This window comes from Cavia porcellus, unplaced genomic scaffold, assembly GCF_034190915.1.
Source record: "Cavia porcellus strain 051 isolate PalLab524CR breed Dunkin Hartley unplaced genomic scaffold, mCavPor4.1 scaffold_9, whole genome shotgun sequence".
Taxonomy (NCBI): domain Eukaryota; kingdom Metazoa; phylum Chordata; class Mammalia; order Rodentia; family Caviidae; genus Cavia; species Cavia porcellus.
Window position 1 is genome coordinate 16,640,247 of NW_026947492.1, and position 24,191 is coordinate 16,664,437.

General features: G+C 36.1%; 2 pseudogenes; both read left to right on the forward strand.

Moving 5' to 3' along the window:
• The first annotated feature begins 370 nt into the window (after positions 1-370).
• Positions 371-3,514, forward strand: LOC100726304 (olfactory receptor 8B8-like; annotated as a pseudogene).
• A 10,822-nt stretch (positions 3,515-14,336) lies between these two features.
• Positions 14,337-18,773, forward strand: LOC100726026 (olfactory receptor 8B3-like; annotated as a pseudogene).
• The last annotated feature ends 5,418 nt before the right edge of the window (positions 18,774-24,191 follow it).

The following is a 24,191-nucleotide window of genomic DNA, read 5'->3' on the forward strand; positions in this document are numbered from 1 at the left end:
TTCCTTTTACAAACCTGACCTGCGGGGTCCAGGGAACCCTGAGAATGTCTCATCACCATCTGCCTAGATCACTGCTGACTCTGAGAGTGGGTGGAAGTCTTTGAGGCAGAAGTGAAGAGATAATGCAAAGTAGGTGGTGGTCCTTGGGTGTCTGAAACCCGTTTTTTTACAAATTGCTTTCTATATCCTGAATGATGTTTATCTTTATATACACTCTCTGTCTAGTTCTACAGTGGAGAAAATGAGGGCCTAGGGAAGGATGGGCTCGAGCTCACCCTCCTATTCCCTGAATCAGCTCTCATACATTGGATTTGTTTGGAGTTGTCTCATTTTAGTGTCACTGTGTGCTTCTTCTCTTGTTCTCACAGAAATGGCCCAGGGAAGAATGGCTTCACACAATGGCTCTTTAGTGACTGAGTTTGTTCTGCTGAGTTTAACACAACAGTCAGAGCTCCAGCTGCCTCTCTTCCTCCTCTTCTTGGGAACTATGTGGTCTCCGTGCTGGGGAACCTGGGCTTGATTGTTCTCATAGGTCTGAATCCTCACCTGCACACTCCCATGTACTACTTTCTCTTCCACCTCTCCTTCATCGATCTCTGCTACTCCTCAGTCATAACTCCTAGAATCCTGATGAGTTTTGTGAATCAAAACATCATCCCTTATGCTGAGTGCATGGCTCAGCTCTTTTTCTTTGCTTTCTTTGTAATTAATGAGTGCTGCATTTTGACATCCATGGTCCTTGACAGGTATGTGGCCATCTGTAAGCCCCTGCTTTACAGAGTATCATGTCCCATTGGGTCTGCTTCATGATGACAGTGGGTGTGTAAGCAATGGGCTTTGTGGGTGCCTTGGCCCACCTAGTGTGTATGCTGAGACTCACCTTCTGTGGCAGCAATGTCATCAATCATTACATGTGTGACATCCCTCCTCTCCTAAAGCTGTCCTGCTCAAGTAACTCTGTCAATGAAATAGTGGTGTTTGTTGTGGTGTCATTGTCATAGGTCCAAGTCTTACGGTCTTTATTTCTTATACTTTGATTCTCTCCAATATTTTCTGTATCCATTCTAGAAAAGGCAGGCCCAAAACCTCCCACACCTGCAGCTCTCACATCATTGCTGTTTCTCTTTTCTTTGGAGCATCAGCATTCATGTACCTTAAGCCTTTTCCTACTGAGGCTCAGGATCAAGATAAATTATCCACAGTTTTTTATACTATTGTGAGTCCAATGATGAATCCTTTCATTTACAGTTTGAGGAACAAGGATGTCTGTATTAAAGACTTTGAAGTAAAGGAATATATCCTAAATAGAAACTATTTTTGCTATATATTGTCATATTCATTAATAAATATATAGTTTAATAGATATATAAAGCTATGGACAGAATGGCAAGAAATGAAACTATGTAAATTATTTAAAAATATAGAAAATTGAAGACATACAAATCAGTTCACAAAGCAAGACATTACAAGTAAGGGGAAGAACAGTGTTTTTTCTCTTCAATAGGAGAGAGTATTAATTTGTCTATCATTCTGTTTATTTTTAGCTTGTACATGGTAATAAATCTAGAATTGGTGCATTGTGATAATTAACTCAGACACATGTGTAATTCCTGTGCCACTGTGTTATATAGGTAATGGTTTTTGTATACTTTAGTTTTGTAACTTAATTATTTATTTGGTAAGCCTTTAGTGACTGTTTTAGGAACTTTCATCTTCGGAGAGTGTTTTGTATTTTAAAAACTGAGATACTCTAATTTCTCTTCCTACTTTAGTCTTTAAGGTGTGAGGTAAAGAGAGGCTGGTTACAGTTCCTAAGGACAGAGAGGTAAACTATTTAGAGCAGACAGTATGAAGGGAAGCTGCATTACATGCAGCTTTTTGATTCCAAACAGGAGCAGGTATGAGAAGGGGCTATGTCTTGCTTAAAAAACAGCTTGCTACAAATGTTTAGCATCTATCAGTAGAAGAACTTTGGTTTTTTCTCAAACACACTTTACTATTTAATTTGTTAGTAGCTCTTTGTTTTACTGTTTTCACTATGATTTTTTCTTAGAGATTTGCATGATGTGAATAATGTAGTTTATGTGATCAGCAAATACAGGCTAAGTATCCTGTTTTAGACATGAACTTTTCAATATGAAAAATGTAGTGATGAAGAAGACAGTAAATATCTTGCCCTCAAAAATCCTAATTGTCTGCTCTAAGGACAGAAAGGTAAACTATTTAGAGCAGACAGTACGAAGGGAAGCTGCATTACATGCAGCTTTTTGATTCCAAACAGGAGTAGTGATAGAGTTTAGGAGGAAAACAGAAATGATGAGAAAATAATAAAATACATACACACCCTGAAAATTTATGCCAAAGCTTAACTTTAGCTGGTGATACAGAGAGTAATTGTACTTTCTTTACATGTAAGGACAGACTTCACTGAGATAGTGGGACATGGGCTGAGACCTAATTGATAACATAAAGTCAGGTAGATTGAGCTTTTTAGGCAGAACTAAGAGTTAGTACTTAGGGGGAAGTAATTTTTATGAGAAAGGTAATAAAAGAGAGGTCAGTATTTGTGGTGTAGTGAAAGAATAAGAATTGGATTAAGAATATAATTAGTAACAATTTGAAGTATAAGGGCCCTGGAGGGTAAATGAGTGGGCAATATTAAAACACAATAAAAAAAATCAGTGTGACATTATACCTGGAAACAAGCACTTTCTTCTCCTTTATTTTGAGGCTTTATTTCCATTTCATGTGCCCATGGAGAGGGTAAGGGTCCACAAACAATTTGTACTGAAATCAATGGGACAATATACCTTCAATAAAATCAAAATGCCATGTCTTGCAAGGAGGATTACATTTATGTTGTAAGTTTATATACCCAAGAAAGATGAGTCAGAGGCTGCAGAATCTCAACTGAAGCAGGCACAGAAGAATGTGAGAGTCCCCTTAATTCTGTCTTTGGAAACCTGGGAAGAGTCCAAAATTGGAGCCATGTATTCCGGTTTTGAGTCTAGACTCTGAAAATGTTGTGTGTACATTCTTTCCATCTTAGTTCCTACATACCTAATGCTAAAATTAAATAAAATGATACAGTTTATAAAATATTGTTAAGAATGTAAGAGTAATTCTAAAATGGACATATCTTTCCATGTAACTTCTCAGAACTCAGTATTGGTTGTAATCAGGTTTTACAGGGGAATATATTGAATACAGGGCACATAATTTATAGAATTATTTTATCATATTCACCCAAAGAGTCAAATGTAGAAGAGTGTGGGAAAACTTTTCATACACTAGAGACCCAAAGAGTCCACCTGAAGATCTACAGCCCGTGGCAATGTCCTCCCTGAGCCCAGCTGGAGGTCTAGAGTGCATGGCAGCAGCTCATGCAAGTCTGTATCAAGAATATGCACTGGAAAGGTCCAAAGGCCAGTGGTGGAAGGTGGAAAGTCTAGGCCAGCTGGGTAAAGAATCTGTGCCACCAAGCCGAGTGATCTGCACTGGAGCCAGGAAGTGATGCTCAAGGTATGGACCCAAGATAAAGATGAGAAATTATACATATATATTATATACATTTTATCTGTATATATATATATATATATATATATATATATACAGTATATATATGTATATACACAGTTCTGGAGAATCAACCCCACATCATCTTCCCCTCTAGTTCTCTTTTTATGCTGTTGGCAACAATCCTCAGGTGGGTCTTCTACATCCAGAATCAAGCTGATTCAGTTTAGCTGGGTGCTACAAGTTGGTTGCTGGTTAATCAACTACAGTATTTTCTTCTCACAATTGTTAACTTTGTGTCAGTCATGATGTGTCTGTTGTGGCTTGTGACTGTTCAAACTGGATTATAGCTGCAGAGATTTTTGTCACCGCAATTTACTCAGAGACTGAGTGGGAATACAAGTATAGAGTTAATTAGCTTGTTACCATTTAAGATTCTTTTACCTGTATGCATATATATATATATATATATATTCATAGGTATAAATTTAGTTTTTAATTTTTTATATTTGTAACTTCTGCTGTAATATGGCACTGACATAGTTACAGAAAAATTTAGAAAAAATAGTTTTGGGAATACAGTTTAGAAAAATTAAGAATTTATTAGTGGAATGATTACAGTTTTATTTATTTATTCATTTATGTATTATAAAATCAATAAAATATTTTGTAAATTCTAAGAAAGCAAGAACTCTACCAGTTGATGAAGTTGGATTATATTTCGTCCCTGAGACACATACAAAATAATGGCTTACAAATTCAAAGCCATGTACCTGAAGGCAGGACAAATTGTTGAATTCTTAGTTGCATGATTTTTGTAGATACTTTTATACTTTTTTTTTTCTTTTTATCGATACCAGGGATCGAACTCACAACTGCCTACTTGCAAGGCAGGTACTTATGCTGCTAAGCTAAATCACCAGCCCCCAAATTTTGTAGATACTTTTAAGAAAGTGCATTAATTAAGTATACAACAGAAATTCTAAGTACTAAATGACTCAGGGAAACACATGGTCAGCAGTGATTTTTATTTTTAATTTTTTGGTAATACAAAATGATATGTCTTTTCTCACGAATATTGGCATCTATCTATCTGGGAGATTCACTATTACCTTCACTGTGTTTGACCAGTTACGGTTGTTACAGCTTAATAGGGTTCCTGTTAACTCATGATAGGTGCTTCATTTCTTAATGCCCGATACTGGGATCTTTAAGATGATGATTACATCATCAGTATTAGGGTGGGCACTAATCCAGCACAACTGATGCTCTATAAGACGAGGAAATGTGAGCTAATACACAGCCAGGACACAGATGCACAGAGGAAAGACCCACTACACAGCACAAGGTTAGCCATCTGGGAGTCAAGTAGAGAAGCACTGAGAAGAAACCAAAGCTGCTGTCACATACTTCACAGGCTTCCAGATCCAGAGATGTAAGAGGATAAATTTCTCATGTTTTTCCCGTCTCATTTGTAGTATTTTGTTATGGAAGGTCCATAACAATGGTGAAAGAAAATTTTTGTGTTAAGAATACAGTTACAAAAATAAAATGACAGGACAAGAAAAATCTAACGTAAAAACTCAAATTATCAAACTTTGGAAGAATTGAAGATATATAAGGATCATTACTTTCTTAACTGAAACATAACGGCACATATTTATGAGGAACGCTGTGGTAATTTGAAACAAACTTAAACTAAAAGGCAAGTCAAGGGGCAAAACTAAGCTTGAGAACAGAGTTTATTTAAGCCCAAAGGAGCTTTCTTGGAGAAAAACAAAGTCTGTTTGTTCAGGAGAAGTGTTCTTGAAATGTATTCAAGATGTGTCTATTGTGGGTTTAATGGACATTACCTTTTATGTTATTTGATGATTTTCTCTTGCTGATATTTGAATTTCATCTCTGTTTTGTACTTTTGATTTTTTTTAAACAGTGTTTCACTACATAGTTCAGGTTAGCATTACTCATTGTGTAGCTCAGGCTGGCCTTGAATTCATGGCAATCCTCCTACCTCAGAATCATGAGAGCTAGAATTATCGGCATGTGGCACCACATTTGACACTCTTGACAGTTTGAACGTACTATACATCGGTAAATGTTTATGTAAGTCGAATCTAGCTGCATATACCTTTGATGATTTAGGAAATTTTCAGTTACTATTTTACAAAAGAGAATTTCAATGCTTTTCTCCCTACCATCTTTTGAAGTTCATACAGTGTGAAAACTTGTTTTCTTCATAGTGTTCCAAACATCTCACAGCCATTCTTTATAAACTTATGGAATCTTTCCCAAGTTCACAGGTTATTCTTGCACAGGAGCCAGGCTAACCTTGTCCACATCATTTCATTGTAAGTGTATACATTGCTAAAGTGAGTACACAAAAGAAGTATTGGTGAGTAAAGTCTCACCTTTTAATCATTGTTTTATAACATTAGGCTTTTATCTTTTAAGCCAGTAATATTTCTAAGTTTTGTATGCAGTATGTGTTATTGATCTGATTTACAATGATAATATATTTAGATATCTTTTCATTTTGAGAGAGTCTCAATAAGTTGTCCAGGTTAGTCTTCAGCTTGTGATCTTTTTGCCTCAGCCTCCTGTGTGGCTGGGACTAAAGGCCTTGGACAACATGTTCAGTGCCATTTGAATATGTTATTATTTTGACATCATTAAAAAGGATATTTAATAGTTAAGAAAAACCAACCAGAATGTATATATGTAGAAGTAGCAGTACTGCTGAGGGGTAACATACAACTAACACTACCAGGCATTGATGTGTGACTTTATGCTTAAAGAGAGTGAGCTAATGGAGAGCAAGAGGAAAGTTTGTGATCAACCTTTTATGAAATTATCAAAGCATGATCAAAATAGACTCTATGGTTTTATATTCCTATCAGTAATATATTAGCATTCAAGGGCTTAGTGTCTCCCCTAATGATTACTGTTATGCAACTTTGCATTTGCTCATAGTCATGCTAATGGGTCTACTTTGTTATGAGTGATAATTATGATGCACACTTTCATGAAGAGTAACGGTGGGACATATTCTGCATTCACCTTGTTTTTGCCATATCCTGAGACCTATGTAAGTCTTGAAGTTACAGACATTCTTTCGGGAGTCTAAAAATGGAAATCTTCTCTACTTAATTCTGAGAAAGCCAGTCTTCACTGTGCTCTGCTAAGCCCTGTCCATGAAACATGTTTTGTTTTTTTTTATAAACAAAAAAAGTAGGTCTTAGTTATTAGTGAAGTTACTACAGGAGGCTAAATAAAAATGTTTCATCATAAGTGTAACACTACCCAGCTATAAAAGGAGCAAATTATTGATAAATGTGCAACTTGTGTAACCCTGAAGGCCATTATGCTCCTTGAAAAACACAACAAAACAAGCCAATCTCAAAAGGTACCTGTTGTAGGAGTCTATACCCTAAGTGAATTACAGAGATAGAGAACAGATTAGAGGTAATCAGAAGACAGAGATGAAAGGGAGGGTCCTACTATAACCTCAGGGACTATGGATTTAGCTTAACCACACAGGTATGTGCCTGGCAAGCATGAGGTTGTGAGTTTGATGCCTGGTATCAAAACAAACAAATAAACAAACAAACAAGCAAAAACATTACTGGTCTAACTTCAGATAGGTAGTAGAGGGTCTCATTTATGGTGGTAGAATAATTCTGTATCCTGAGGGATGTGACAGTTACCTGAATACCTACCTAGGACTGAGTTGCATACATTATTCATAAATCTACACACACACACACACACACACACACACACACACACACACACACACCTATCTGTTAAACCACTGAACACTGGAAAAGTTCTGTAGTGTAGTTTACCATTGTTTACAAAACTAATTTTCCTGGTCATGCTCTTATCCTTTAGCTATGGAGGATGTCACTGTAGGATGAAATATGTGAAGAAGTCAAGAGAATCTGTATCACCTTTTAAACTTTCTGTGAGTTCATAATCATTTAAAAATTTAAAGTCAGTTCCATTTCTTTGGACATGTTAAGGTTTTAATTATTGCTATGAATGTGGTTTTGAAAAGAAAAAGTTAAATTCCTAGAAAGCTACAAACAAGGTTTCTAGGAAATGAAGAAATTCTTTCTCAAAACATCAATGACTCTTGTGTCTCAGCCTACTGATGCTACCTATGTATTTAAGACTTTCCAGCAGTGCAATTGTGTGAGCAGTTTCTTAAACATATTTCAGATTCTCACTCTCCCTACCTTTCCCTCTGTCTTTGTTTACCTTTCTCTACACACACACACACACACACACACACACACACACACACACACACACATTCACATTTAGTTCTAAATATATTTTTAAGAAAGAAAACTACAAGCCATACAATTCCATGTCTATACAATACCAGAAACTGCAAAGTAGTCTGTGATGACAGAAAGCAGACCGGCCTGGCTGGGATGAGTGGCAGGTGACAAACAGGTTTGGGAAAGCTTTCAAGAGTGGCAGGTCTGCTCCCTCTCTCAGCTCTTGCCTGATTTCAGGGGTGCTCATGTTTGTTTGTGAGACCTATCAAAGTGTACACGTAGTACACCAACTTTATGGTAGCCATGCTCAGCCAGCTCCAGGGATTTGGGCCTGCCTGCCTGCACCCTCAGATCTGAAGACTGGATGGCCTGGGGCTTTAACCTGCCTGCCACACCCCCAGTGACCCTCTCTCATTCCTGGGAACTGGGTGGCCAGAGTCCCAGAAGCTGAGAACATAGAAGAGGATTTCCAAAAAGCCAGGGGGAAGACTTGGAATAACACTTGAAACACTAAAGTATAGGAAAATGATAAAACATAAGACCAAAATACAATCTCAAGCCTCCAGCCCATCCCAAGAAAACTTAGGAGCTGTGTACATGGGAGAAAACATATGCCATACCCTGAAATAATAGAAACTAAAATAAAGAAGGGAATTCAAACTAGAAATAATCTCCCAGGTGAAAGAAGAAATGATAAAAGAAATGAAAGAGATGCTAAACATATCTAAAGAAGACATAGTTTAAAAATTGGAGGAACTAAACCAAAAGATCTCTAGATGAACAATATAAGAAACAAACACAATACGTGAAGCAGATGAAAAGAGATACACAGGAAATGAAAAATACCATTGAAAGTTGTAAAACTCGCCTCAATGAAAGTGAAGATATTGTTTCAGACCTTGACGACAAGATTACAGCTAGTGAACAGGAAAGGAAAGATGTTTTAAAAAAAAACAAGGAATCAGGACATAAACAATTCAACAGCTATAAGATGATGCAAAGAAAAACAACATAAGATTGATAGGGATAAATGAAAAAAAAAGGGGGGACAACATAAAGGATGTCAAGAAGATATTCAGAGAAGTAATAGCTGAAAATTTCACAAACATGAGAATGGAAACTGACATCAGGATCAGTGAAACATATAGAACACCAAATAGCCATGAGCAAAATAAAACAACACCCAGACATATAATAATCACCATCCCACAAATCCAACATAAGAATAGAATATTAAAATCTGTCAGAAAGAAAAGACAGATCACCTATAAAGAAAACCTATCAGAATCACAGCAGACTTCTCAGAACAAACAATAAAGTCAAGAAGAGCATGGAATGAAGTATTTCAGATCCTAAAGAAAAATGATTTCCAATTTAGACTAATGTACCCTGAAAAACTGTCCTTCAGAATCGATGAAGAAATAAGGTACTTCCACGACAAAGAACTGCTGAAGAACTTCATGATCATCATGCCAACTCTGCAAAGAACACTGAAAAACAGTTTAGATACTTTTAGAAAAGAACTACTAAGCAAAGCAGACAATGAAACGGAACAGAAACATAAGGATGCAACAGCAGAAAGATAACATGTCAACAACAACAACAACAACAAAAACCAATATACAACAATTATATCCATTAATGTAAATGGTCTCAATTCACCAATTAAAAGAAACAGACGGGCAGAATAGATCAAGAAACAAAATCCAACCACATATTGTTTACAGGAAACCCATCTAACCCAGAAGGATACTCACAGACTGAAATTCAAAGGATGGAAAACAATACTTCATGCAACAGGAACCCCCAAATAGTGGAGGTAGCTATTCTGTTTGCAGATAATGTGAACTTCAAACCAAGAATGATGAGAAGAGATAAGGAAGGTCATTACATACTGGTTAGTGGGAAACTTAAAGAGGAAGAGATAACTATCTTAGATATATATGCATGAAATTCCAGAGCATCCAGTTATATAAAGCAAGTATTAATAGAAATGAAAAAACAAATTAGCAATAGCACAATTGTAACAGAAGACCTTAACACACCATTGACACCAAGGGACAGATCAACTAACAGAAAATCAGCAAAGAAATAACAGACCTGAATCACACATGTGAACAAATGTACTTGACAGGCATATACAGAGTATTCCATCCAATAACATCAGAATGTACATTATCTCAGCAGTACATAGGACATTTTCAAAAGTAGACCATATATTAGCCCACAGAACATATTTTAGATAAATGCAAAAGAGTTGAAATTATCCCATGCATGCTATCAAATCATAGTGCCATGAAACTAAAAATTCATGATAAAAGATACTGCAAAATTCTCACAAACACATGAAAACTGAATAACACACTCTTGAGTGTCAGTGAGTCACAGGGCAAATTAAAGAAGAAATTAAACAATACCTACAAGCAAACAAAAATACAAATACAACTTACCGGAATCTGTGGGATGCAAAGAAATTCATCCTCAGAGGAAAATTTATTACACTGAGTTCCACATCAGGAAAACAGAACAAATACAAATAAATAACCTGATGCTACACCTCAAACATCTAGGAAAGAAAAAAAGAACAAGCGAAGCCCAAAGTCAAAAGAGGGAGGAAATTATAAAATCAGAGCAGAAATTAATGCAATAGAAACTAAGAAAAGAGTACAAAGAGTCAATGAATTAAAGAGTTGGTTCTCTGAAAGGATAAATAAAATTGATAAGCCCCTAACCAACATTATTAAAAACACAGAAGAAAAAGTTCAAATTCATGCAATAAGAAATGAAAAAAGGACAAATCAATACAGTCTCTGTAGACATAAAGAAGCTCATCACCTATTTTGAAAACCTCTACTTTCATAAGTTTGATAATACAGAAGAGATTGACAGATTCTTAGAAACATATGAAGTACCAAAGCTAGGTCAAGACGATGTAAAACTGCTGAATAATCCAATTTCTATTGACGAAATTGAAAATTTAATTAAATCCTTACCTACAAAGAAGAGTCCAGGCCCAGAGGGATTCACTGTGGAATTCTACAAGAAAATACAAAGAAGACATAATGCCAACAACTCCCCAAATTCTTCAATGAAATTGAAAGGGAAGCAATCCTTCCTATCTCATCCCTGGAAACAAATATTATTTTAGTACCAAAACCTGAGAAAGACTCACCTAAAAAATAACTACAGACTAATCTCCCTAATGAACACAGATGCAAAAATCCTCAATAAAATATTGGCAAATAAGATGCAGCAAATCATCAAGAACATTATGCACCATAACCTAGTGAGATTCATCCTAGGCAGGTAGGGATGTTTCAACATATGTAAATCAATAAATGTAATCCACCACATCAATAAATCCAAAAGTAAGAATCACATGATAATCTCTATAGATGTAGAAAAAGCTTTTGTAAGCTTTTTCATTCATGATAAGATTGATTCATGATAAGAAACTTATAGAAAATTAGAATAGATAGTCTTTACCTCAGTATGATGAAGGTCATCTATGACAAACCAATAACCAATGTCATACTAAATGACCAAAAACTGAAAGCGTTTACCTTAAAATCAGGCACAAGACAAGAATGTACCTCATCCCCACTACTATTTAATATAGTACTGGAAATATTAGCCAGAACAATTAGACAAGAGTGAGTAATAAAAGGGGTGAAGACAGGAAGAGAAGTTAAATTATCATTATTTACAGATGACATGATACTTTACAAAGAAGATCCTCAAATACCCACTGAAAGACTCTTAGATATAATAAATCAGTTCAGCAGTGTAGCTGGATACAAAATCAATACTCAAAACTCAATAGCATTTCTATACACTAACAAGAAAATCACAGAGAAATAAGAGAAGCCACACACTGAACACTAGCAAACAAATAAACAAAATATTTAGGAATTATTCACATGAAAGAAGTGAAAGATGTATATAAGGAAATTATAATACACTGAAAAAAGAAATTGAAGAGGATCTCAGAAAATGGAAATACGCCCCTTGCTCATGGGTAGGAAAAATAAATATTGTGAAAATGACCATTCCCCCAAAACTGTTATACAGATTCAATACAATCCCAATAAAAATACCATCAACCTACCTCATAGATCTAGAGAAACCACTCCTAAAATTCATCTAGAACCAGAAGAGATGTATAATAGCAAAGACAGTTCTAAGCAATAAAGGCAAGGCAGGAGGCACCACAATCCCTGAGTTGAAGTTATACTACAAAGCAACTATAGTAAAAGCAACATGGCACTGAAACAAAAACAGAGCTGAAGATCAATGGAATAGATTAGAAGATACAACCACAATTACAAACCCACTCTACCACCTTATGTTTGATAAAGGGGCCAAACAGGTTCACTGGAAGAATGACAGTGTCTTTAATAAATGGTGTTGGAGAAACTGGATCTCTATATCCCAAAAAACAAAACTAGACCCATGCCTGTCACATGTACTAAATTAAAATCGAAATGGATCAAAAATCTGAATATTAAAACAGAAACACTAAATCTGTTGGAAGACAAGTTAGGTAAAAACATTGAAGACACAGGGATAGGTAGAGAATTCATGAACAGGAATCAAACTGCACAGGATATACTTCCCAGAATCAATAACTGGGATCATGTCTTATTAAAAAGTTTCTGTACCTCAAAAGAAATCTCTAGCATAGTGAAAAGAAAAGTTACAAACTGAGAAACAATCTTCGTGAAGTGTCCCTCTGACAAAGGGACACTGTTCTTTCTAAACCATATAAAGAATTAAAAAAAAGACCCCCAAAATTCAAGCATCCAATCCAAAAATGAGCATCTGAGATGAATACACAATTCTCAGATGAAGAAATACAAATGGCAAATAAATACATGAAAAAATGTTCATCATCATTACTCATTAGAGAAATGCAAATTAAAATCAAACTGAGATTCCATCTCACTCCAGAAAGAATGGTCAGGATCACGAAAACTACCAACAACAAATGCTGGAGAGGCTGTGATGCAAAAAGGAACTGTCTTGCACTGTTTTTGGGAGTGTAGACTGGTGCAACCATGTGGAGGTCAGTTTGGAGAGTCCTCAGAAAGATGGGATTGGAAGTCCCATTTGTTAGAGTTATTCCTTTTCTAGGAATATTCCCAGAAGAGCTTAAAACATCATAGCACAGTGATATGTGTGCACCCATGTTTATAGCAGCACAATTTGTAATAGCCAGATCTTGGAAACAATCAAAGTGTCCATCAACTGAGGAATGGATAAAAAAGTTGTGGTATTTTATACAATGTAGTACTACTCAGCTATAAAGAATGATCACATTCAGATAATTATAAGTTAATGGGTGCAGTTTGAGACCTTACTCATAAGTGAAATACATAAAACTCACATGTATAATGTAAGAAATGGTAAGAATACATAAAAGTATATGGTAATCATGAATCACCATTATACTGCTTATAATGTTTTCATTCATTAAGTGAGATGGTTTTATTCTGGGGTCTTTGATTTTATTGTCTGTGATGGTATGAACAGTTATTTTTAAGAAATCAAGGCATTATAATACTTAGTGATGATTTAATATCATCTTGTTTTGAAGTCCCACCAAGCTTATGTTCTTCTGTCTACATCAGTTTTATCATCTTGTATCTCACTGGATTTTATTATATGTGATACTCTAAACAAAAATTTTTATAGACAAGTAGATAATATAGTAACCATTGTTGGTTTTCTGATAGTTGGTTCTGAATATCCTGTAATACTTTCATTCTCTTGAATGGTTTTACACTGTCTTTTTATGTTTGATACTATAGTATATGAAGTTATACTCAAATATTTCAAGGAAAGAGACACTATGGTAGTTACTGTTATGTTCGATTGTCTTGTGAAACACTATGTTGCTTAAATTGTTCTATTCTGACCTGGGTTGTTATGTCCTGTTTTATCTTAATCTTTTTTTTTAAATAAAAAAAACAGTGTACACATAGCACAATGGAATTTTATTGTGTATCAAATATGCCTTGATAAATTGGTTTTATTTAAAAAATAAAAAATAATGACCTCTCATAAATAGTTGCATGTGTCCATTTGTATGGGAAAATCTAGTCCTATTGTCTTGAAATTACAGTCCATAAATAGTAATTTCTCTGATAAATTTGATTGTAATCACTTAAAGGAAAAAACATACTGAGCTTAAAACACAAAGTAATTAAATATTCATAGAATTAGTAATAATTACTATAATATACACTATTTTTATCATATTTTGATCTTAATCAAAAAAGGATATATATAGGATATACAGAATATATGTATATATCACAGAATATATGCAGTATCTTTAAAGATATTTCAACTATCAAGAGAGTATAATGAACAATAAACAAATATTTGTCTAAATTAAAATTTTATTCATAAGTATAATTAGTGAGTAATTTCCCTGATATTTACGTACTTATATATAATTAGCAGCAGAAGGCTCATCCTTCTATGCTTTGGGATTGTACAGTCCCTGGTGGGAAGATTGTATCTGCTATCATGAAGCAGAGTGTGAACACAGACACCAGCAATTTTTCTTTTCTTGTTTATCACTATGGGAAAGCCCTAGGGAACAAATATCCCTGGATTTCTAATTAGGTACAAAAGCTTCAAAAGCCCTGAATATGTACCAAGGGCTCTATGACAGTTTGACTTTGGTGTCAAGTCTGTGGTTTTCTGTCACTCTCTCTGGATGAGTGTACAGTAGAAGTGTGACATATGCTTTGAAAAGGCTCCTGGGACACACAAACTGTTAGATAGGCCAGTGATGCTTTTGTCCTTCTAGGAAAGATTTTGTGATTGCATCTGATCTGCTCCCACAGCTCTGAGGTTGCATCCACTTGATGACAGTGGAGGTGAGACCTACACAGAGGACCAGCACGTTTTCACTAAGTAGAAAGAAGGTGAGTAAAGTCAGTCTCCAGTTACCTTTTCTCCTCTTCTGGAGGCTGAAAAATGAGAGTGATAAACTCAGCAGTGTGGGACTCTGCCTTTATCTATGGCCGCATTTGTCTCATCTTTTCCTGGATGTGTTGGTGTCATTGACCATGTGGCTGTAATGAGCTGTGCCAGCCTCAAAAGACAAAGAACACAGCAGCAGCAGGGAAAGGAGATGCTTTCAGGTCTTCCTCAAAGGAAGAGAGATGGGTAGAGAAAGAGGGAGAGAGAGAGAGAGAGAGAGAGAGAGAGAGAGACAGAGAGAGACAGACAGAGAGAGAGACAAAGAGAGAGAGAGAGAGAGAGAGAGAGAGAGAGAGAGAGAGAGAGAGAGAGAGAGAAACAGGACAGAGAGAGAGAGATCAGTGATATGTGGTGAGTTTACATGCCCTAAAGAATATAACTGGAAAATCTTTTCAAAATTGACAGCAAATAAAACAAGTACCTAAACAAGTATCTTTCATTCTCTCAAACAAGATCTTTGAAATCACATGTGACATTCTCTGTCACCCTCTGTCTCTCTTGGATAAAGCAGAAGACAATGTGAGGAAACACACTGAGCTATGATTAATCATAAATGTTAGGGTGTCACGGAATCCCCCATAATTGCCAACTAAATCGTTGACTTTATGAGTTCTTGCAGTAAGGCATCTGGTAAATGTACAGACTACAGTATCTGCCTTCTATGAAGCAGAGTGATAGAACGTGGTGCAGCTCTGCCATAGGGCATTTTCAAAGGCTGGCTATCTAGAGAAACAGAGGTGTCTGATAGAATAATGGAAATGTTAACAGGAATCAAAGGTGAAAGTCAAGGAGAGTGAGAGGGAGATTTGCTAGCACTATTTGCACTAAGATTGTGATCTAGTTATATCTAAGACACTTTATCTCTTTATTGTCTCATAAGGACAGATGGATATGTTTATCACATTTAGCTAATTACAGAGAATACATGGTAATCGAAATATCAATGGGGAGGATGTGGTAATATTTGCAGATGCCATGAAAAAAAGACACTCTTTAAAATTCTCCCAATTCCTTCATTATGAAGGAGAGTTTGGAGCAGACAGTTGAATTCTCTGTTTAAAATTTCCTCCATCTTCCCAGATTTTTGACAATGAGGAAGCTGTCAGAAAATGACTCCACAGTGACTGAATTTCTTCTCGCTGGACTAACAGATCGCCCGGAGCTCCAGACACCCCTTTTTTACCTGTTTCTGCTGATCTACACTGTCACATTGGCTGGCAACTTAGGACTGATCGCTCTGATTGCTCTCAGTTCTCAACTCCACACCCCCATGTACTATTTCCTCTTCAACCTCTCCTCCATCGATCTCTGTTACTCTTCTGTTTTCCCTCCCCAAATGCTGATGAACTTTGTCTCAAAGAAGAATGGCATCTCCTACGCAGGGTGCATGACTCAGTTGTTTTTCTTTCTTTTCTTTGTCATCTCTGAGTGCTACATGTTGACCACAATGGCCTATGATCGCTATGTGGCCATCCGTCACCCACTGCTATATAAGGTCACCATGTCCCAGCAGGTCTGTTCTGGGCTATCTCTTGCTGCCTATGCAATGGGCTTTGCTGGAGCCAGTGCTCACACAGGCTGCATGCTTCGCCTGACCTTCTGCAGGGCCAATGTCTTCAACCATTACTTGTGTGACATCCTGCCCCTCCTCCAAATCTCTTGCACCAGCACCTATGTCAGTGAGGTAGTAGTGCTCATTGTGGTGGGTGTTAACATCACAGTCCCCAGTGTCACCATCCTAGTGTCTTATATGTTCATCATCACAAACATTCTGCACATCAAATCTACACAGGGAAGATTCAAAGTTTTGAGTACCTATAGCTCTCACATCATTGCTATTTCTGTTTTTTGGGTCAGCAGCATTCATGTACCTTAAACATTCTTCTCCTGGACCTCTGGACCAGGGAAAAATATCTTCTGTATTCTACACTAATGTCGTACCCATGCTCAATCCTCTGATTTACAGTTTGAGGAACAAAGACGTAAAAGTTGCTCTGAAAACTTTCATGATTAAAATTCAAAGAAGAGACATGTTCTTATCCCAAGCATTAATAAAGTTAAGTAAGTTGAAGGACATAATTTTTTTTGCCAGTTTTTCCTGAATAAAAATTTTCCATACTTACGTGATGCTACTGATAATATTAATTTAGTTTAGTACATTTTGTTATCTTCTCTCTTGTAATTATCTTCTATCAACTTTTGATTGTGTGTCTCTAGAACTTCTCATAATGTTTGTAAATAACAAAAGGAATATTTAAGCCACACGTACACTTTACTTTTTAATTTTTCTTTTGTATTTTTGTCTTCCTGTATACTCTTAATTTGAAAATATATAATTTTTGTACTGATAAATCATTGAAATTTTGGCCTTCACACAAAGAAACAGAAATTTAATATCATTGTTGATATCATTACCGGTGTATGCAGTAGGACTGATATAAAGCCACATCATATCTCCCCAGTCTTGTGCATTTTTATATCTTTCCTACTCCTTTGCTCACAATTCCTTTGGTTCCCTTTGACTAATGACAAAATGTTATTACATCTTACCTTTTCTGAGATCCTCTAGTCATCTATTTATTATTGATGAGATAATAACTCCTTTTTTCCCAAAGACACAGAGAATAATTCTTACAAAAACATATGCTTATTCCGAATATGGTGGTTTGTGTTGCAAAACTTGCATTCATTTCTCTCTTATAGGTTGTCAAATATTTGGAAAAAATCATAAACTTCTTACTATATTTACTTTTATCAATAACACAAAAACTCTGTATTAAGTCAGTAAAAATATGGCACTTAATCTTTTACTGATATGAGCTTTATGAAAAATAAATGCACAGGAATAATAATAATCTTATTTTTAGGAACATTTTGTAAACTTTATATCATAAAAAATCATAAGGTACTTTAACATAGAAGATGTTTCAGACAATTTCTCTTTCTTTGTGTCTATATATTCCATCTATATATTTAGAATGTTAGAAATCTATGTATGCAATTAAGATCAGTTGGGTAGCACTTTCCTATTTAAATAACATCAATGTCAGTTATATGCTATTATATAAGAATTATCAGTAAAAAGTATAGGTGAGAGGCTGAGGATTTAGCTCAGTGGCATAAACACCTGCCTTGCAAGCAGGCGGTCGTGAGTTCGATTCCCGGTACCGATAAAAAAAAAAAAAAAAATGTATAGATGATAATGTGAGTAACCCATCAGAAAATTTGGGGAGATTAATTTGTGGTTTGGAGATGAACTGTGACAGAATTAGAAGATGCTACCTAGCCTTGAGGATAATCAGCTGCAAGGAGCCCAGTTATCAAAACTCCATAGCTGGTATTCCTTTAGTGTATCATAATGTTTAGTATGGATCTCCCCAGCCAATGACTGAGCATGGTGGTTAGGCCTTACCAGATCTAGCCAATTTCTGCCTAACACTGGCCTATTCTTGTAGGCAGTGTTTGCTTTGAGACTTCTCTTTGTGATTAAGACCTTTTAAATTTCACTGTAGTCTGAGATTTTCCCATACCTTTTCCCACTTCTGTCTCTTTAGATGTCAGACATTCATCTCAGTCTAAGGTCTTCATTATTGATTTACAGCCTCACACTGTATTCTGCAAAGCATGTGCCATAATAAATGTTTTGCAGGTCTAATCGTTTCTTGGATTGTCCTCAAGGGAACTTAAATGGTGTAGAAGGGTTATAATAACTACTTTTAAGAACAGCTATTATGATGTAATTGCCAAGGAGTGGGAAGAGGTAATGACCAGTGTGATCCAGTGGAAAAGACACTGCAGCAGTGTCAAAATAGGTATGCTTGCATCATTCCCCCAAAACCTGGTGATTCTGTGCTCATGGAGTATCTGCTGGTCCCCAATCCTTGGAACCCTCCCATCTTAGAGTTTCGCATTGGAAGATATCGAGAGAGAGATGGAAGAGCCAGGGGAGATTTCTTTCAAGCTCACCTGGAATGAGATAGAAAGTGCAGACATTAGCAGCTGCAGTAATTATCATGGAGGGAGGGAGGCAGAGATCAAGAAGACCCCTTTGGAAATCAGCCAATATCTGGAAACAGGGGCACTCACACTGCTCTCAGCTCAGGCACAATTGAAGTTATCTAATCATAAGATAGAGATAAAAGCCTGCAACTAGCCATGTCCTCAGGACAGCAGCTGAAAGGAAACAAAGCCCAACCTGCAGAGGGAGAGACAGGTTCAGAGATCCCACTGCACCCTCTAGGGGAAAACAGGACAAGAAGATGTCTCTGGTCAGTAATACTCTAGACACTTTTCTGTGGGTTTTGAGTTTATTCAGAGACACTATGATCTCACACAACAGAAAAGACTTAAAAAAACAATAGATAAGATCTCATGGAAGTGCAACTGCTTTAGTCTGATGATGGAGTGTTTTACTTGACTTTAGAGTTTTCTGTTAGAGAGCCATGGGATTTTTTTTCTCCACCTCATCGTGCACACTTAAGTGTGTTTTGCCTCTCCTGACAATCTGGGTGGCAGTTGTTAAGAAAAAGCAAAATGGCCTTGATTTCAATCTGAATTTAGCATTCTAATGGCAATTGTTTCCTGGTGAGAATGAAGAGAGGAGTGAATACAATTAATACCGTATTTGGAGGAAGTTACAGAAAGCATAGACACAAATAGTCTTCACTAATCCTAACTGCTGAGCCTGTATGGCTGTAAGTGATGTATGTAGACAAAATTTTAAAATTTCAATTAGCTGCTTGTTTGAATAAGGTTCGGCATGATGTTTCCATACATGGATAAAACAGGCCTTGTTCCAATCCAGTGACCTTTTACTGCTCACTACTAAGCCTTAAGAATGTCAATTAATACAACCTTTGTGGATAAGGTTAGGGAGGTTCCTCAAAATGCTACTATATGATCCAGCTATTTTATATCTGGACACATATCCAAAGGAGAGAAGGCTTTTCAATGGAAGGATATAAATGAAGCACAACTTTTCTCTACAAATAAAAATATTCCCCTCACTTTAAAAATGGTATTGAATACAAAGGGGGACTAGACTATTTGTGATTTTTTTATATGAATTCAAAGATAGTATTAGCTGTTCTCAGTGATTGCTTAGTGAATAATATATGTGAGCTATAGAACAATAGGTGGATGGCCTTTGAGATTCTGAATAAACAGAATTATTTAGAACAGCCAGTGTTAGAGAGCCAGTGTCGTTGCTAGTGGGAAATCAGAAACTCAATAATCACTATGCAAAATAGCCTGAAAGTTCCTCAAAAAGTTAAAAACAAGATTTAGCATATGATCAAGCAATTCTGCCTCCAATTATACCGCCAAAAGCATTGTAAATAAAAAAAAAAAAGTCTGCACAGTACATAAATATTTTTCACAGTGGACAAAATGAAAATAATTCAAATGTTTGACAACTAGTGAATATGTCAGCAAATTTAGTATAGTCATATAATAAAATGTTATTAAGTCTTAAAAAAGAATGAAATGCTTATATGCTCTCAAAAATAGAAGCTGAAAATCATGTTACATAAAAAAGGCAGTCACAAAAATCCTCCATATTTTATGATTCCATTTCTATTAAATGTCCAGAACAGTGAAAGCCATGCAAATGGAAAGATTCATGCATATCTGGGCCTGTAAATCATTGGAGTTTAGGAATAGAAATTAACTGCAATTAGGTACCGAACTTCTTAATGAGTGGTAACAATATTTTGAAATCATACAGTGATATTTTAAAACTCTACAAACATACTAATTATCATCTTACTGTATAAAAGAGAACATTTAGAATGATATATCAATTAAGCCAATTTTCTAAATTTAGACAATGTGACACATCACACTAATAAAAAAAAAGAGAAAAAAAGCATAATGATCTCCAAAGATAGAAAAAACTTAGGACAAGATTCAGACCTTTACATAACACAGCAATGAACAAAATAAGAAGCTACATAAATGTATTTAGGGTAATCTCTGAGGAATAGTTGTGTCAAGTGGAATTCATAGCTTTTCTTTTTTGAAGTATCTCTATACTAATTTGAACAATAAATGTACTAGTCAGTCCCACGAACCATGTGGAATGGTTTTGTTTTCCCTCAGTTTCTCTAGCATTTGTTGTTATTTCATTTCTTGACAATAGCCATTCTCTCTGGACAAAGGTGAACTCTGAGTGTTGTTTTGATTTGTATTTCTCTAATAATCAGACATATTAAGCACTGTCCATGGATTTATTGGCTATTATTTCTTCTCCTGAAAGTGTCTAGTATTTCAGTTGTTAACTTATTATTGAGTGTTTTAACTGAGTTCCCTATATATTCTAGATATTAGTACTCAGGTTGAGGAATAGCAAGAAATTCCTGCTTCCCTCATTGGGTAAGCTATCTTTTTACTTGTTTCCTTTGCTGTATAGAAACTTTTAAAATCAATATAACACCATTTCTTAATTCCTGCTGTTACCGCTTGTTCAACTGGAATTCTATTTAAAAGCCCTTGCCATGACAGGCCTTCAACAGATTCACGTATTTTAATTCCTAGCAGCTTGTTCCCATTTGAACATTTAGATCTTTGATTTATTTTTATTTTGTTTTAGTACATGGTAAAAGATACGGGTCTAGATTTGATCATCTACATATGAGTAGCCAGTTCTCCCAGGACTGTTTGTATTACAGAGTTTGTCTTTCCTCTATGATTTTGGCACCTTTGTCAAAGATCATGCAGCGGAATAAGCCTGAAGTTGTTGCTGTACCTATTATTGTATTCTATTTATCTACCTTATTTGTTTGTTTTGTTTGTTTGGTTGTTTTTTTTTTTTGTTTGTTTGTTTGTTTTTCCTTTGTTTATTTTGTTTGTTTTTTATAAAACCACATTGCTTTTATCACTACAGCTTTGTAGCATAACTTAAAAGTGTGAGTTCTGATTCAGATTGCCCAGGATTGTTTTGGCTATTATGATTGTCATCTGGTTCCATATGAATTAGGAATCTTAGAACTGTTTTCTCTAGCTCTGTGAGCAATGCTAGTGGTATTTTGATGAGAGTTGCATTAAATATGTATGTCAACGTTGGGAATATGGTCATTTTGACAGTACTGGTCCTGCCTATCCAGCCACATGGGATAATTTTCCATTTTCTGATGTCTTACTTGATCTCCTTTTCTGAGTACTGTAGTTTTGTTGTAGAGATCTTTCACTACATTGATTATTTTAAGTGTTCAATTTTGTGTTGCCATTACACATGTCGTGGTAGCCTTACACGATTTGTTTCTTTCCCATACTTATTAATTTTATTTTTTTCTCTTCCCTGATTGCTCTGAATGTTTCTAAAATTACTTTGAACAAAAGTGATGATAATGCACATTTTGTCTTCTTGATTTTAGAGGAAAGGTTTTTAGCTTCCTTTATTTGATATAATATTTGCTATTGGAAGAGATTAAATATATGAAATTACACAAGGGTGATTTTTTAGCTTAGCTTTTAGGCTCAAAACTGGGATCATCTAAATAGCGGTCCACACTCTGGAGAGTCAAAGTATGGAGTAGTTGCACAGAATCAGTGCGATCTCTGGCAAAATCCCAGGTTCTCTACAAGAATAGAAAGCCTATTCTAAAACTTAAATAGAATCTGTGGGGAATCTAAATAGCCCAAATGATTTTTTTTTTTTTTTTTAAAAAGAGAAAGCCAGTGTATTCATACATTTGCTTTCAAGACCTGTTATAAAGCTAAAGTAACAAAAAAATGTGTGGTACCAGTAGACAGACAGATATGTATCAGTGGAATACAGAAGATCAGAAATCACCTCATTCATATACTCTAGTGAGTTTTAACAAGTATACTAACATGCTTTACTGAGGAAGAAAGAGCCCTTTCAACAATGGTGAGAAAATAAGTGTCATGTACAACCAAGCATATTTGAATCCTTACCCAGCAGCATATAAAATATTAGCTAAAAACTATATCAAAGCCATAAGTATAAGATTTAAAACTAATGATATTAAGGGGATAGATAGGTTACATTTTTCCCCAAAAAACTTTCTTTTATTTATTAAACCTTTACATAAAACCTGAAAAGTAAACAAAGACTGGCAAGAAGCCACCACATGAAGTCTTCCTGCCCAAGGGAAGCGCTAACAAATTAAATGTCAAACTGTGAGCCATAAACGGAAGTTTACTGTCAGAAGAAGGAAAAGTACACAGCACGGCCATAGAAACTGGACAAACACATTGGACAACACTTGACTACCTATGTGACTGTTAAATATGCCAAAAACAGTTCAGTCTTCCACAACAACCACCAACAAAGTGGATCCTAGGATGGTCCTGGCCGTCACCACCGGCAAGCTCAGTGCCTCATGGGTAGCTACGGGGTCAATGAATCCAGCTATGAAACAAAGAACAGCTTGTGAACACAGCTCCTCCTATTTATTCACACATACAGTACACACCGCCGGAGAAGGACAACAGCTCCTCCTTGTTATTCTGTTTTGTTGTTCAGTGACCTAAGCAGCGCTTATAAACCTTACAAGAAAAACCTGCAAGCTTCTGATCCACCTGCTGAAGAAATTGATGTGTAAGGCTGTTCCTCATCTGTCTTTCACCTCCCTCCCCACTGAGAAGGGCTCAAGGCTTGAAAACAATTTACAGGCGAATGTGCAGAAGGGATGGGATTTTTTTCTTTTTATAGCAACATGGACAGAAAAAATAGATAACATGAACACAAATGCATTTTCATATTCAAAATGAATTGCAGACTTCCTAGTGGCTCTAAATTCTAGTTCTCTAAATGTGACTATAAACAGAACAAAACAAATTAAAAACAATGATCAATCCTGACGTTCCAAGATGTGAAACAAAGCAGTGAGATGAAGGTGGAAGGTCGGAAGGACTGTGTGGCCACGACAGAGAAGTGCTCATGGCTCCCACTGGTTTTCCCCTCAGGATGCTACTGAAGGAGTTTTTGTGATAGAGGAGCCAACAGCCCTAAAATATGACAGACTGGATTTCCTAGTGAAACCAGCACAGGTCTCTGCCAGCGACTCTCCAGGCAGGCAGTTTGTCTCCGTCCCCTGATGCATGGTGATCCAGCTGCTCTCAGGTACCAGGTCACTCAACCTCCACCTGGGGCGGCTGTAACCGACGTGGGCCTCTCGGGTCTAATAACACATAACACGAGCTCTTCTTCCTTTTTTTATGAAAATTTTATTTTAAAGAGATTAAGACAAAAGAAGACATAACAAAGCAGATTAGATCAGAATGAGCTCTCGAGCTCTTCCTCTCAGGACAGAAGGAAAGACAGCCAAAGGGAAACCATTCCTTTTCAAGTTTTTTCCTCTGTGTGTCTTGTACCCCTTTTCTGATCTGCAAAATCTGCTCACGTGACTTCATGGATTTAAAACTTCC